We start from the raw sequence: 16,216 nt of genomic DNA, 5'->3' as shown, positions 1-16,216 counted from the left end.
CTGCAGGGCTCACCCAGGCATCACTAATCTGGATGGAAACTGCCAGCAGGGATGGCGCCACGTCCTGTCTCACGCCTGTGCTCGTCTCGCTTGGAGGTTGGGGACGCCAGGGTCTGCCCCACGGTGTGGGGGACTCGACGTGGAGGTTGGGGACACCAGGGTCTGCCCTGCTGTGCGGGGGGCTCTACGTGGTGCCACTGGAGCAGGTCTGAAGGCCACTCTTGGAGGGTCACTTGCAGTTTTGCCTGTGCTGAGTGGACTGCTGTGGACAGTTGTGCTCAAGTTGCGGGTCAGTGCCCAGAACACCGTGGCAGGGCCACGTGGTCAGCCTGTTGAATTTATCAGGCGCTTCTGGACAGCTGTGCAGAGCGGCTCTCCATGTCAGCCTGTGTGCCTGGTGGCTGCAGGTTTGCTGCAGCCGCTGTGGGTGTCACTGCCCCACACGCTGATCCAGTTGGCATGTCCCTGGCGGCCAGCGCTGTTGGCATATTCTCCCGAGTGTGTTTACCGTCCGTCTCTTTGTGAAATGGATTTTCTCATCAGGTTTCTTGGTGGTTACTGTGTAGTCTTGAGTGTTTTTCATCCTGCACAGCAGCTCTTCGTCTGGCCGGTGGTTTGCAGCCCCCCTGCCTGCAGGCTGACTTGGGTCCTAGCCCAGGTCTTCTACAGAGCAGATGTCTTGTCGTTTTGATGAGGTGTGGTTTACCCATTTTTCCTGAAAATTTGTTTTTATAGCATTGTTAGATTTCTGTCTAAGCATTTTACTTTTGGTATAGCTGTTGTAAATGGTGTTATGTTTTTATTTCTGCTTGCACATGTTGGTTGCAGTACATAGAAAAATGATGGGTGTTTATGTGTTGAGCTTGCATCCCACAGCCTTGCTGAACTCAGTTCGTTCTTGTAGGTTGGGTGGACTCCTTGCCGTTTTCTAGACGTACAAGCAGAGTTTTCTTTCTTCCTTTACAAGGCGTGCACCTGCATTTCCTTTCCTGGCTGCCCTGCGCCGTCGAGTGTGGTGGCACTGGACTATGTCTGGGGTGGGTGTGGGTGCCGGCCCGTCTCCAGAAGCATGTGCTGTTGTCCCTCTACGTGTGATTTAGCTTTTCTGTGGATGCTCATTATCAAGTTGATACAGTTCCCCAAATCTCCTCTTTTCCTGAGAGTTTTTATCATGAATGAGTGTGAATTTTTGTCAGCTGCTTTAACTGTACCGGTTGTTAGGATTATATGAATTTCCTGCTCTATGGGGTGGATTACGCCCCTGGATTTCTGAATGTTGTGCAAGCCTCGCACATCCCGTTGGTTCATAGGAAGCACATTTCCACAGCAGCCTGCGCTTCTCTCTCCTCACATCCCAGCTGTGTTTGCTGTCAGAGCACTCATGGAGGCCGCTGACCCTGGTGCCCGGGTGCCCCTTCCTGCCCCTGTCCATGTGCCACTCACTGGCGCGTGAGTGTAGGTCCCATCTCACTCCTGGGTGAGGGTCCTGGCCCCCACCCCCCCCACACACATACTCCTGGACAAGGGTCCTGGCTGCTCCTGGCTGCTCCTGGCCAGGCAGCTCTAAGGCCCACACCTGCCCCTCTTTCTCCTCTTGTTGCGGTGAGCATGTCATCTCTGTTCCCCCCCCCCACCCCCATAGCTGTTTCCCATGGACTCTGCCCTGCCCATCTGCTGCGCATGCCAGAAATCCCAGTGACTTCAGCGTGAGCCGTGTTGTGGATGTCGCTTGTGCTGCTTTTTCAGCTATTGACTGTAAGACATGTAACCGAAAGTTCACAAACAGAAACACACAGGTCAGTAACAGCACAAAACAAACAGGTGTGTGTAGCCCCTGCTCAGAAAACCCTTCCCTAAAAATGACTGCCCAGAACCTTATAGTAATCACCAGTTCAGCTTTTTAAAACGGCCATGCCCCCCTGAGCAGGCCTTCCTGAGCAGCGTGGTTCCGTGTTCTCAGGACTCGCAGGTGGCAGTGGTGGGCAGCCTCTGGACAGTCTCTGGTGCTCTGGGTTTCTGCTTTGGCCGTGCATGCTTCCTGGGCCTTCTGGGGGCTGTCCCCACTGATCCCCACCTGGAGACGGGGTCTCTGCCTTCAGAACACGCAGAGCAGCATGTAAGCAAAGCCTCTGAGCCTCGACTTCATCGTGAATTGCATTGGGTGCAGACAGATGCGGCACTGCCCCTGTGGTCGAGCACAGCCGGAGGCAGCCACACGCCGCTTGGCCATCCAAATGGTGAAATGGCAAAGAGCAACAGAGCACAAAGAACACGGCACTAAATATACCAGGAATAGTAAAGTATACTTGCTTACTTTAGGAGAGCTGGAAGAAGGCAGAGCGCCGCGACCAGAGTTGGTTCTGTGGTCAAAAATAGTATCAGTGAGGTCATAGGTATCTGATCTGTAAATTATGAGGCTTTTTAAAAATTTGAAATAATTTCAAATTTTCAGGACAGTTGCAAAATATTATAAACCCCACATGGAGAATCCCAGCATACCCCCATGTCATATCCAGATCCACCAGTTTTAATACTTGGCCACCTTTGCCTTGTCTTTCTCTCTTTCTTCCTCTTTCTTTTTATCCATCTATTTATCTGTCATCTAATCCATTTTGTGACCATGGGAGCAGGTGGCACACTCCCTGTTCCTGAACACAGAGCACCCCATGCAATCTCTTGTGAACAAGAATATTCGTCTTAAGTGCAGTTATCCAGAGATTTAATGGTATAAAGCCTACATTCTAGATTCTTATTTTTTCTTGTGTCCTAATAATGTCCTTTGGAGTTTTTTTTCCTTCATCCTTAGATCCCATTCAGTATCAGTATTGCATTTCATTGTCAGTATCTCTTTAGTTTCACTTTTTTACTAATTTGTCGAAACACAGGTACAGCATAAATCTGTGCGTTCCAAACCCACCCCCCGCAAACACGCTGTCCGGAGATGCTGTTCACCTAGCAATGTCCAGTCCCCTCTCCTCCCCGCCATCCGTGACTAGAATTTCCCTCCACGCCTGGCTGAAACCAGGCACTCATCTTGCATTAGCTGCCGTCCCCCCTGCTTCCCTGCCTGGAGTTTCTCTTTAAGTGTATTTTGCTCAACAGTATTTGTGTGGTTCATTCGTGCTGCTTATTTTTATTTGTTTTCATTGTTGAATAGCGTTAACAGCGGAGCATCACACGCCAGGCTGGGTCTGTCAGAAGCCCTGCTGTGCCCGTGTCCCTGGCGCCTGTGCCTCCTCTGTGCTGTGCGCCTCGGTCCGGATGGTGGCTTGTGGGGCCTGTGCAGGTCAGGGGGAGCAGATACCAGCTTTGTCCTGCCAGTGTGCATTCTTATCAGAGCGTGATGCCACTTCTTTTGCCCCGTATCCTTTCTAGTGCTGTCTCATTTGAAGTTATTTTGTATTTCTTGATCTCTGAGGAAGTTGGAAGCAGCGTCATCATCTGTTTACTGGCCCCTGCAGAGTAAATCCAGGGCCGGTTCTTGGGCATGGCGCTCCTTCTTGGGTCTGCCAGTACTTGTGTCCGTATTGCACTTTTTAAAGACTGCTCTCCTGGCCTCTTACTCTCAGTTCCATCTGATCTTCTGTTCATCCGTCGTTCAGTAGTTCACACTGCTGCTTGTCAGTCTCATCCTTCCCTGATGTCAAGCCTTCCTTGATTCTCCTTGTTATTTGCTTGATTCTCATTGTTACTTTCTTGAGCTGAGACTCTCAGCTTTCTTGGCTGAATCCTTTCATACTCAAAAAAATTATTGAGGACCCCAAAGCATTTTTGTTTATTTGGTTTATAGTTAACATATTATCATATTAAAAATTATAACTCGTGAAACTAAGGAATACTTCATTCATTAAAAAAACAAGCATTGTACAGTGACCAATGATACCACTTTAATGAGAAACTACTATTTTATTAAAGAAGTATAAAAAAAAACTAGGTAAGAAAAGTGATGTTGATTTTTATTCCTGCAGATCTTTGATCTCTGGCTTATATAAGAGACAGACAGCAGGGGCTTTCCCTGCCTTTGCACGCAGTGTGCTGCTTTGTCTGAACTATGTGGAAACGTGCCCTCCCTGGGGAGGCGGGGCGGAGGGTCTGCACGCCCTAACCCTGCCGCGGGCCTTAGCGGACAGCCTGGACCAACTGCGTGGGCTCCTGCGGGCACTGCGTCCAGCGGCCTGGCGCCTTGGCCCTGCGAGGTTGGGGAACATGGTCTCACTCACCTCTGCAGGTTTCCTGAGTGTTGACACATCTCGTTACACGTTATGAAAAGGATACCATTTTAAAAATCTCACTTGATGTTGTTAAAATGTCTTCAGGTTTGGGGAGGCTGTCACACTAATGCAGGTGGGTACGAGGTGGCTGTAGCTGTGGCCAGACTGGCGTGCGGTTTCAGTCTGGAGGTGACCGTCTCAGATGCTGGCCTGCTCCAGTGGCGATGCAGGACCCCGTCCTTCAGGGTGGCCTGGTTCCCTGGCAGCTGCTGCATCTCGTCCTCAGAGGGCAAGGTTCTTATCTCTGTGGGGGGACGTGCTCCTTGGTGTTCCATGACCTAGACTTTCTCCCTCTTTTCAATTTCTTAATCTGTTATTTCTCTTTCCTGGCAGTTTTCTAGACTTGACTGGTAAAAGAATCCTTTCCAGTGCTTTACTTCCCTTTTGTGGCTGTTTTTCTGCTCTGGGTCCCGTCTCCTTACATCTCTGAGGGACGGTGTTGGGAGGCCCTTGGTGGCTGCTGTTCGCTCCCTCATTTCTGCGGCACATCCCCTGGACCGGCGGACAGACAGGGGCACTACCCCACAGAGAACACAGGCCAAGCTCGGGCACTGCCTCTCACCCAGGGTTCTGTCTTGTTTGTTTGAAGCTACATGCTGCGCCCCCCCAACTCCCATCCTGCGCCCCCCCAACTCCCTCCCTCCCTAGCTCCCTTCCAGGTCTGGGCCAGTGGCTTCCTCAGGGGCTCCTGCTGGGCCGTGGCCCTGCCACCAGGGTCAGCTGTTTTCATATGGTTTTCTGCCCGTTAGAGAGCTGCTCCTCTGGGGGTCCTTCATTTTTATTGCGGGGGATGGTGGCCAGCTCCCAGCTGTCAGGAGGGCTCAGTGCAGCCCTGACCCACGCGCCCGTATGTGGGGCAGATGCTGAAGCAGTGCCTGGGGAAGTGGTCAAGTCCAGATCCTGGTTAGCCATGCGTGCCTCAGGGTCGGAGGATCAGGTCACAGCACACGTCGTCTTGCCACTGGACACTGGCCATGCAGTGGCGCTGAGCTTATTTGATGCAGAATGCCCAGCCCCGTGCCCCATGCCCCCTGCTGGTGTGAGAGGCAGGCACACACCCAGATGTGGAAGCAGTGCTAAGAGCCTCGTCCCAGCTCCTTGCGACCCCCAGGGGTCACCCACTGCCAGTGCATCTCTGCCTGGGCTGCCTCTGCTGCGCTCAGAGAAGGCTGGACATGGGCTCTCATCACCGCGGGGGCGGCTGTGCCCTCAGAAGCCACCTGTCAGCCCAAGCACCATCAGGCCCTGTGCTTCCTTTCCCTCGGCCACAGTCACGCCATCCTTGCCTCCTGAACTTGGGGAGATGCTGAGACAGGGCTGTATGGCCTGGTGGCAGCCCCGGGCAGCCCCACTCTGCAGGCCCATGGGCAGGGTCAGAGGACAGGGTGGGGTGAGGTAAGCCCCCACCCCCCATCGTAGGTACTAGAGTAAGTTTGTAGGATTCACACCTCCCCACAGTCCCCTCTGTGGGGGCCGCTGCTGCCCTGGCCCATGGCTCTGGCCGCCCCCATTCTTATTCCGGTGTTGGAGTGTGAAACAGACTTCAGGTGTGGGAAATAGTGGTTTATTTGAGAGTATTTGTGAGTTAAGACCTTCATGACTCAGGTCTAGCCAAGACTTCATACAAGGTGTGTTCTAGTTTGCTGGCTGCCAGAAGGCAGTATACCAGAAACGGAATGGCTTTTAAAAAGGGGAATTTAATGAGTTGCTAGTTTACAGTTCTAAGGCTGAGAAAATGTCCCGCTTAAAACACTTCTATAGAAATGTTCAATCAAAGGCATCAAGGGAAAGATACCTTGGTTCAAGAAGGCTGATGAAGTTCAGGGTTTCCCTGGGCTGGAAGGGCACAGGGTGAACACGGCGTCATCTGCTAGCTTTCTCTCCTGGCTTCTTGTTTCATGAAGCTTCCTGGGAGGCATTTTCCTTCTCCATCTCCAAAGCGCTGACTCATGGACTCTCTGCTTTGTGGTACTGCAACGTTCTCTGCTCTCTCCGAATCTTCTTCGTTCTCCAAAATGTTTCCTCTTTTATAGGACTCCAGAAACTTCTCAAGACCCACCCAGATGGGTAGAGACATGTCGTCACTTAATCCAGTTTAACAACCACTCTTTACTAAATCACATCATCCAGGGAGATGATCTAATTACAGTTTCAAAGATACAGTATTGAATAGGGATTATTCTGCCTTTATGAAATGAGATTTAGATTAAAACATGGCTTTTCTAGGGTATATACATCCTTTCAAATCAGCACAAAGTGGTTCTGTTTTGTGTGTCTAGACTTTCAACGTGGAGAGCTTGGACGGGAAAGTAACGGTGTGAGCCGTAGGGCACAAGCTGTGGGGTAGCCTCGCCAGTAGGCGAGGGGCTCATGGGGATGATGAGAGACAAGCAGCCATGGAGGCGCTTTGTTAGGCTCTCTCTAGTGCATCATCACAAACGACTCGTATCCCATGCCTTCAAGGTAGACTGCAACTTCACTCTGCTTTCTGAGTTTGAAGAATTAGCTGTGCCATTAAGAGTTCTTTGTGTACAGCCTTCTCGGGGCTCAATGTGTAGAGCAGGGTTTTGGGGGAATGCTGGGGCTGGCCTGGGGCGCTGCTGCATGGAGAGGTCCAGCCTTGTCCCCCGGACACAGAAGGCCCCTGGGCCCTGGGCTCTTGCTGTAGCCTCTCGCTGGCAGAGGCAGCAGCAGCTGGACAGCTCCTGGGCTGCAGGCCCGACTGTGGCCTCCTAGCCAGATTGGTGCTGGGGTAGCTCCGACCTTCTTCCAGGCCACAGGCGCTGCAGTCGAGCACATGGGGGCCTGGGCCTCTGTGCAGCCTTGTCAGAAAGGAGCGTGCCAGCCTTGCTGGGCAGCGTCTGTCTGCGGGGAACCCCACCAGAGCCTTCCAGGACCTCCACGGGGCCTCCCTTGGGCGACCCTGCCGTGGCTGGTCGCAGGGCCAGCAGTTCCCTGTGCTGCAGTGACTTTGGAGTCTGCCCAATGCAGGCTGCCAGGTCTCTGGCATGTTCCTGCCATTCACTTTGGGAAATGTGCTGGTGCCTCTTCCAGGGCTGCTCCGTTCCACTGCCCCCCAGCAACCTGTGAAGTACTGCAGCTGCCAGCCATTGGGGGGCCATGTCGAGCAGCCGAGAGGGTACTCGAGCCACTGCCCTTGCTGTCCCCTCCCCCTATTGGGTGCTGGCAGCGTTGCCTCAAAGCCTCTGCACCGAGGTGTTTGCTGCTTATGCTAACAGACTGTGAGTTTAACATAATTCTCGTTCTGAGAACTTGGAAATGTGCTCAGGGTGTTCAAGCAGGGTGCATGTGTGTGGTTCAGTGGTATAATGCTCACCTTCCATGTGGGAGACCCAGGTTCCATTCCCAGACCAGACACCTAAAAAAAAACGGTATCCAAGTAGAACCAGGCAGGCCACCATCCTGGAGGAGCTTGCCTTCGGAGACTCAGGCTCTCTGGTCACCCATTGCACTCAGCTGTAGAGCTTGGTCACCAGAAGCCCACAGTACAGGTCTACCAACCACAGGCCAGTGTGCCAGCCTCAGAACTATCTAGGAAAGAAGGCATGCAAGCCACGTTATCAAGACAGGCCCGTCCAGCCAGTCCCTCTGGCTGTCCCGCCTCTCCTATCGTCATCCTTCCATCACAGGTCCTCAGTCGGGCCAGGGTAACTTGCAGCCCTGCCCAGGGAGAAGAGAGAGCCAGTCTCACCCCAGAACAGAGCACATTCCCTGTCCAGAGCAAAACAGTTGGCATTGGTGAGAGTTGCTGGTGGGTTCTGGAACCTACCATGTGCCGTTCTCTGCTGGTGAGCCCTGAGCCATAGAGGTGGGGCCTGTCAGCTCTGTGCCAGAGGGAGAGGCAGGGTCTTGCGGGGTCCAAGGGTTAGCCATGGATGAGGGCTGTCAGGGACAGCTCTGTGGTGGTGTGGGCCTGGAGTTGGGTGAAATGAGGCTGCAGATGGGGGATGGCAACAGGTAGACCTGCTGAGCTGGGACTCTGTTCCCATCCAGTCTGTGCTGAGAAAAGGATGAAACCAGAGTCGGGCCAGATCCCAGCAGTGCCATGACGTCCCAGCAGACGGTTCAGACAGCAGCGCAGCCCGCACTTAGTTGCAGGCCTTGAGGTCACTTGAACCCGGCTGGCGCAGGCAGAGCCCATGACCTTGCATGTCTCGGCCCTGCAGGGTACTTGGGTGCTGTTGTGCAGCCGTTGCCCACTTCCTCTGAGAGGTGCTCTGCAGGGTTCAGGCCCAGCACTGCTGGTCGCGTCAGCAGGCGCCGAGGGTGTGGTGCCCAGTACGTGACCGGTGGGCGGGCGCTGCCCTCCTCCCCCTCTGGGAGCTGGGTGGGGCGGCGCAGGGAGGACTCCATGCCCCATGGGCAGCTCCCCTGTGGGCCTGGTGGCGGGTGGGGGTGGGGAAGAGCACCCAGCATCCTTGCACCCCTTCGCCCCTTTTGAGGGGTGGCCTGCTCAATGTGCCAGTTGGTGACTTGCACGCAGACAGGTCGGAGGGATGGCATGGAGGCCTCGGCTCTTCCTGGACTTTGAAGTAGCCTCTGCCCCAGCCATGCAGGCGTCAGAGCCCTTGCCTGGCCCCTCCATCAGCTCGTACCCTCCTCCCCCGCCCCACACGCACGTGTGAGCACACACGCGAGCACCAGGGTCCTGGACGAGCTCACTTAACATAATTGTTTTCCTTGCTCCCATGGCTTCTCTTACTCTAAAGCATCACTAGGGTTTGGGGATTCAGGAGGACTTGTTGAAGGACTGCGCCTGGAATCTGTTCTGTGTCTGTGAAGAGGCAGCACCTTCTCTGGGTGTGATGAGCTACCCAGGTGAGGGGCCCCTACTCGGGGCTAGAAGGGCCACTGGGCCCAAGCCCTGGGGAGGAGGGAACCTTGCATGGGGGAGCAGAGCACCCGCCCCCCTGTGAGGGACATGGGGGCTGAGCATGGCACCGCAGTGTGGGTGGGCCTGGGTTTTAAGGCACAGTAATCCTCAGACATGCCTTTTGTCCACACCCAGAATTAAATGTCCCTGATTGCTTTGCATGAGTTTTCCCTCATGAGAATTCAGGAACTTTAGAAAATCTGACCTCAGGATAATCTTAAATGTCCACACCGCATGCTGCTGTGTGCAGAACTGGCCCCCCAGGGCACAGGGCCCCACTGGCTGCCTCGGAGAGTCCGTTTCTCCAGCCTGAAAAGGTCCAGTTTTGTAGTGGGAAATGGAGGATATATTGGTTTGAAATAATGTGTGTACCCTAGAAGAGCCATGTTTTAATCCTAATCCCACTTTGTAAAGGCAGTCGTTTCTTCTAGTCCCTATTCAGTACTGTGTGTTGAAAACTGTAATCAGATCATCTCCCTGGAGATGTGATTTAATCAAGAGTGGTTGTTAAGCTGGATTAGGTGGAGATTTGTCTCCACCCATATGGGTGGGTCTTGATTAGTTTCTGGAGTCCTATAAAAGAGGAAGCATTTTGGAAAAAGCGGGAGATTTGGTGAGAGCAGAACGACATAGCCATAAGAAGCAGAGAGTCCATCAGCCAGTGACCTTTGGAAATGAAGAAGGAAAACACCTCCCAGGGAGATTCATGAAAGGAAGCCAGGAGAGAAAGCTAACAGTTGATGCCATGTTGGCCATGTGCCCTTCCAGCCAAGAGAGAAGCCCTGACTGTGTTCGCCATGTGCCTTCTCACTTGAGAAACCCTGAACTTCATCGGCCTTCTTGAACCAAGGTGTCTTTCCCTGGATGCCTTAGATTGGACATTTCTGTAGATTTGCTTTAATTGGGACATTTCCATGGCCTAAAAATTGTTTATTTGCAATTTATTTAATTTTCATTTTTAAAAGCCATTCCATTTCTGGTATATTGCATTCTGGCAGCTAGCAGACTAGAACAGAGGAGACTCCAAAAACAAAAGGACAAATACTGTATGATCTCACTGATATGAACTGACATTAGTGAATAAACTTGGAATATTTCACTGGTAACAGAGACCATTAGGAGATAGAAATAGGGTAAGATATTAAATGTATTCTTAAGCCTGTTAAAATGGCAAGAGGTTACTTTGTGAAATGTTACCAGTTATTGTGGAAAAGTTTTCCCAGATGCTGCACAGGACGGTGTCGTTTGATGACACAGAGAGACACCGGTTAAGGCCAAATGTCCCTGGCCTGTTCTCCAGCAGACGGGGCGCAGATGGGGTGGGAGGGAAGGGAATGTCATTTTACAGTGTTTTGAACTTTGTATTTCAAAGGTCAAGCTTTGTATGTGACAGTAGCTGTTAAACTCCTGGCTGGTTTTTATTTTGTTTTTTTAGTATTTTTATTGACACATCTTCATACACATGCAATCTGTGGTGGTGTACAACATCATCACATAGTTGTGTATTTATCACCATCATCAATTTTTAGAAGACTTGCATCCAGAAAAAGAAATAAAAAGAAAAAAAAACATACATCCCATACCCTTTAACCCTCTGTATTAGTTGGGATTCTCTAGAGAAACAGAATCAAAAGGAAACACTCACAAATATAAAATTTATAATAGTGTCTCACGTGACCATGAAATGCAGAGTCCAGAATCTGCAGGATGGGCTGTGAAGCCCATGATTCCGATGGGGGGTCTGGATGAACTCCACAGGAGAGGCTCACCAGCCGAGACAGGAAGAGCCTGTCTCTATTGAATCCTCCTTAAAAGTCTTCCAGTGATCAGATTAAGCATTACTCATTGCAGAAGACACTCCCCTTTGGCTGATTACAAATGGAATCAGCTGTGGATGCAGCGGACATGATCATGATTTAATTCTATGAAATGTCCTTATAGCAACAGACAAGCCAGCACTTGCCCAACCAGACAAACAGGTACCACCACTTGGCCAAGTTGACACATGAACCTAACCACGACACCCTCCCTCTCATTGACCACTAATATTTCCATCTACCGAATTTATCTTTCCCTTATCCCCCCTGTTATTTTTTTATCCGTATCTTTTTTACTTATCTGTCCATACCCTGGCAACATAGGACAGCACTCCACCTGGCATCCTAGGGTTGAGAAAGCCTTCTTGACCAAAAGGGGGAAGAGAGAAATGAGTCAAAGTAAAGTTTCATTGGCCAAGAGATTTCAAACAGAGTTGAGAGATTATCCTGGAGGTTACACATATGCATTATAAGATACCCCTTTTCAGTTTATGGGGTATTGGAGTGGCTGGAGGGAAGTACCTGAAATTGTTTTGTTTTTTAAGAGGTATAGGACATTATCTCTGGAGAAGAGGAGCTATTTTACTGTGAGAAACAGTGTGGTTTCATTTGTGTAATATGTTTTCTACCTCTGACAATGAAAATGCCGTATAAAAAGGGAGCCAGAGGCTCCAGAGACAGAGTAAACATACTTCCCCTGTTCTTCCTTAGTACAACTGGAAACCTTGGGCTTTCCATGAAACACGAGACTGGGAGGTGGAGATGTGCAGCACAGGACCTTGGGGTGGCCTGGGGTTTTCTTTTTGTCTCCTGGAGCTGGAAAAATCACAGCCCAGATGCAGCAGAGCAGACAAATGCAGACAAGTGTTCCCTGGCCAACGCCTGCTCTGTTTGGCCCAAGGACCAGGAGAGAATTTTGAGGGATTAACCATTCCACTCAAGGCAGGTGCCACAGAAAAAGCTGCACGCTGCCCACCAGGGCTGTGGGCTGTGTGCCATGCCCCAGTTCTGTCTCTCACGTGCGCGCGTGCGCACACACATATACACACACACACACGTGGGTGTCGAGAGCCTGGGCTTCCCCTGGTGGGTATGCAGCAACACCCCTCCCCTGCCAGAGCATTAGCAGAGAAAGCCAGCTAATAGCGTCTGTCTAAATAAGACCCAGAGTCTAAGAATAGCAGACGAAAATGCCAGGTTTCAGTAAAACATAACTCATCATAGCAAGGATCAGAAAGATCTCAAACCGAGTGAAAAAACAGGACAGACACCTGCCCGGAATGATAGAGATATTAGATGTGGTGAAGAATTTAAAGCAACCATGTTAAAATGCTTCAAGGAGGATTTACATGCATGTTTAAAATGAATGAAAAAAATCTCAGTAAATAAATAGTGTCAGTAAAGGCAGAAGATATCAAGAAAGACAAAATGCAAATTTTAGAACTGAGCAATACAATATCTGAAACAAAAAAAAGCCCGGTGGATGAGCTTACCAACAGAATGGAAAAGACAAAAGAAAGCATCAGTGTACCTGGAAGGTGAACAGTAGAAGTTGTCCGGTCTGAACAACAGAGTGGAAATAGAAGGAAAAAATGGAGCTCAGGGACCTGTGAGACCTTCGTGTTGTCAGTCTCAGAGGGTGGGGGGCGGGCAGGGGCCCAAAGGAGCAGCAGACAGAATGTGGCTGAGTGGGCACCATTAGTCTGGAGATATGAGCGGACAGATGGGACAAGGTGATGAACCTTAAGAAAGAGAGTAAACCTAGAGAAACCCACACCAAGAAACATCATAATTAAACTTCTGAAAACTAAAGACAAGCAGCAAATTTTGAACAACCAGAGAAAAATGTCTTCTCCATCATAGTTGAAATACAGTTAGAAACCCAGTATATTTCTTACCAGAAACGTTAGAAGCCAGAAGAAAGTGATACAGCATTTTTCAATCTCGGAAAGAAAAATAAGTGTCAACCAAGAATCCTCTACCCAGTGAAGTTATCCTTAAGAAATAGACTTGGGTGAAAGAAAGCTAAGTGAATTTTTTTGCCAACAAAGCTACCATATGAGAATGGCTAAAGAAAGTTCTCTGAAGTGAAACAGATGGTCAACAAGGAGAATCTGAGACGTTAAGAAGAAGAAAAGAGCAGAGGGAAGGCTAAAATACAGGTAAACACAAGGCTTACGTTTTCTGAACTATGTTTGATACTTGAGTCACTCTTTATAGTGCTGCCTGATATAGTTCTAAATGTATATAAGGTATTAAGGGAGGTAAAGTTTCTATACTTTTGATGTGTTAAAATGGCAGTATCAGTAGATTATAATAAGTTATAAATACTAGAACAGCAACAAATAAACCTATATAAAGAGATAGCACTACAAGGAGACTAAAACAGAATAAAACTAATAATAATAAAAATTTAAATAATGGGAGGGCAGAAAGTAGAAAGCATATAAATAAATACAGTACAGATGACAAAAAAAATGAATGGTAGATTTAAGCCCTAACATATTAATAATTACATCAAATGACATTGGCTAAATAAAATAGTTTTTATGATCAGAGAGATTGGCAGTTTAGGTTAGAAGTGTGACCAAGGGTGGGCCACGTGTCTCAGCAGGCAGAGTTCTTGTCTGCCACGCAGAGGCCCGGGTTTGATTCCCAGTGCCTGCCCATGTTTAAAAAAAAAAAAAAAAAAGTGTGACCAAGACTGTGCTGTGGACTAAAAGCTCACTGGAGATGTAGGGATAAAAGCCCTTTGAAAGCAAAAGGAAGGAGAAGGGCATACCAGGCAAACATTAATCAAAGGAAAGCAGCAGTGGCTCTATTAGTAACAGGTAAAGTAAATCTCAGAGCAAAGGAAATTCCCAAAGACAGTTGGGAACTCTTTAATGACAGAAGGTCAGTCCCCAAGGAGGTGCAGCCATCCAGAATGGGCATGCACCAAACACAGAACTCTCAGAACTGCAGGGAGGACCGACCGGTCTGCAGTGATAGCTGGAGCTTCCTTCCTTCTCTTTGCCCGATGTGACAACTAGACAGAAAACCAGCAAGGATAGAGGAGAACTTACCAATACCGTCAGCAAACAGGCTCCAGCTGACATCGTTAGCACAATGACTGTATCCTACAGTAGCAAAACACACATTTTTTTTTCAAGCTTCCAAGAAACATTCACTGAGACAGACCCTATCTTGGGTCATAAAATAAACCTCAATCTCAAGTCTAAAAGGATTGAAATAATAAGAGTGTCTCACCACAGTCAACTCAAACTGTAAATCAGTCACAGAAAGAAAACAGGAGAATCTCCCAAACCTGGGAGAACAAAACACAGTTCTAAATAATCTGTGGATTAATGAGGAATTCTCCAGGGAAACTGAAAAAAATATATATACATTGAACTGAATAAAATGAATTTATAGCATTTCAAAATTTATGGAACCTAGCTAAAGCAATGCTGAGAGGGAAATTTGTAGCGCCAAATGCATACATTAGAAAAGGGGGAAGCCTTAAGTCAGTATTCTAAGCCCATACCTCAAGAAGGGAAAAGGAGATCAAAGTAAACTCAGAGCAAACAAAAAAATATTAAAGAGATGAAATTGAAAACAGAAAAATAATAGAGAAAAACAACAAAATGAAGATAATTGCTCTTTGAAAATATCGATGAAGTGAAAAGCCCTCCAGCAAGACTGACAAATACAGAAGACACAAACTACCAAAATCAAGAGTGAAACCGGATATATATCAACATGAACCCTGCAGATAACAAAGGAGTAGTAAGGGGGAACGGAGTACTCTACACTTATACAGTGGGCAGCTTAGGGGGAAGGGACCCCGCCCTTGAAAGCCACAAAGTTGCACAACTTACCAGGGTGAAAAAGGTAATTTGAACAGCCCTAAAACCACTGAGATTGAATTAATCTTAAAAAAAGAAAGAAAAATTCCCAGAAATCTCCTGTCCCAAATGCTGGGGGTTTTTTTGTTTGTTTGTTTGTTTTGCATGGGCAGGCACCAGGGATCGAACCTGGGTCTCTGGCATGGCAGGTGAGAACTCTGCCTGCTGAGCCACCAGGACCCGTCCTATCCCATACTATCCCAGATGTTTTATGGGTGAATTCTACTAGCCATTTATAGAAGAATTAACACCAGTTTTGGCATGTTCTTCCAGAAATAAAAACGGCGGGCCCACTTCCCAGCTCATTTTATGAAGCTCGTGTTTCCCTGACCCCAAAGCCAAGCAAAAGCAAAGCCCCAAAGGAAGGCCAGCACGGCTCCCTCACGGGCTGCGACCCTCCAGCGTAGTGGCCGATGGGGTCTGCTCATGATCACAGGCAGAGTTATTTAAAATATACCTATGGTTAAGCTAACTAAGATATCCATTTTTTGGTGGTTTTAAGTGTATTGTTTGTTTTCTTAAATAAAAGTATTTTTAAAAGATTTTAAAAAGATAACAGTTCAGCAATATATAAAATGACCAACAGGATTTTACTCCAAGACTACAACGCTGATTCAATGTTTGAATGTCAATGTAATTAAGTCAGAATGGGTCCTGGGCTGAAAACTTTAAGGAAAAACAGTATTTAGGGCTAAGCCAAGAGGTTTTAGACTGACACCAGAAGTGTGATTTATAAAAGGAAAAATTGATAAATAGGGCTTCATCAAAACTGAAAACTTCTGCTCTGCAAATGACCTGGAAAGGAGGGTGAAAGGACAAGCTTCCAAGTGGGAGAAAATGTTTCCACACCTCAGCCTAGGAGGGATATGTCGCTGGAGCCCGTGAGGCTGGCACAGGGGCCCGGCCAGGAGAGGTCCCACAGCTGTACAGGCCACGACGACAGCGACAGCACGGGCCTCTGCATAGCTGGCTGGAAGTGGTCATCTGCACGGTGAAACATCTCGGCAGTGTCTTCAAAACTAAACCACCACCCCGCCCATCTGCCACATTCGGGGCAAAACCCAGAGAAATGAAAACTCGTGTTCAAAGAAAACAAGAGTGTGAGTACTGCTTTCAGCCTGTGCCTGGCCGGACTACGTCCACACCCAGACTGTGCCCACACCCTGGACATGGCACCCCGGTGGGATGGAGCAGGAGGGACACAGGTGGCCGCCTGCGGAGGCATCTCTAGTGAATGGTGCTGAGCGAAGAGAGCCCATCCCCAGAGCTCACAGGCTGGTGTACAGATGGGGCTTTTATAAATGTGAAAGTAGAGAGACATAGAGCAGGTTGGTGGTTGCAGCAGGG

General features: G+C 49.1%; 1 protein-coding gene across 16 annotated transcripts in view; it reads left to right on the top strand.

Annotated features, from left to right (window-relative positions):
- The window catches only part of ANKRD11 (ankyrin repeat domain containing 11), a 236,433-nt gene that overhangs the window by 154,833 nt on the left and 65,384 nt on the right, over positions 1–16,216 (top strand). The window contains exon 4 of one of the 16 annotated variants that reach the window (XM_077133303.1): positions 1,643–1,796. The exons of 14 other annotated variants lie outside the window; for them this stretch is intronic. The gene's annotated coding sequence lies outside the window, so the exon portion shown is untranslated. Of the gene's footprint in view, positions 1–1,642; positions 1,797–9,001; positions 9,111–16,216 lie in introns of all 16 variants that reach the window. One more of the 16 variants, XM_077133301.1, reaches the window with a different exon arrangement.

This window comes from Tamandua tetradactyla, chromosome 16, assembly GCF_023851605.1.
Source record: "Tamandua tetradactyla isolate mTamTet1 chromosome 16, mTamTet1.pri, whole genome shotgun sequence".
In the NCBI taxonomy this organism is placed as follows: domain Eukaryota; kingdom Metazoa; phylum Chordata; class Mammalia; order Pilosa; family Myrmecophagidae; genus Tamandua; species Tamandua tetradactyla.
This window is presented reverse-complemented; position numbering and strand designations above follow the sequence as displayed.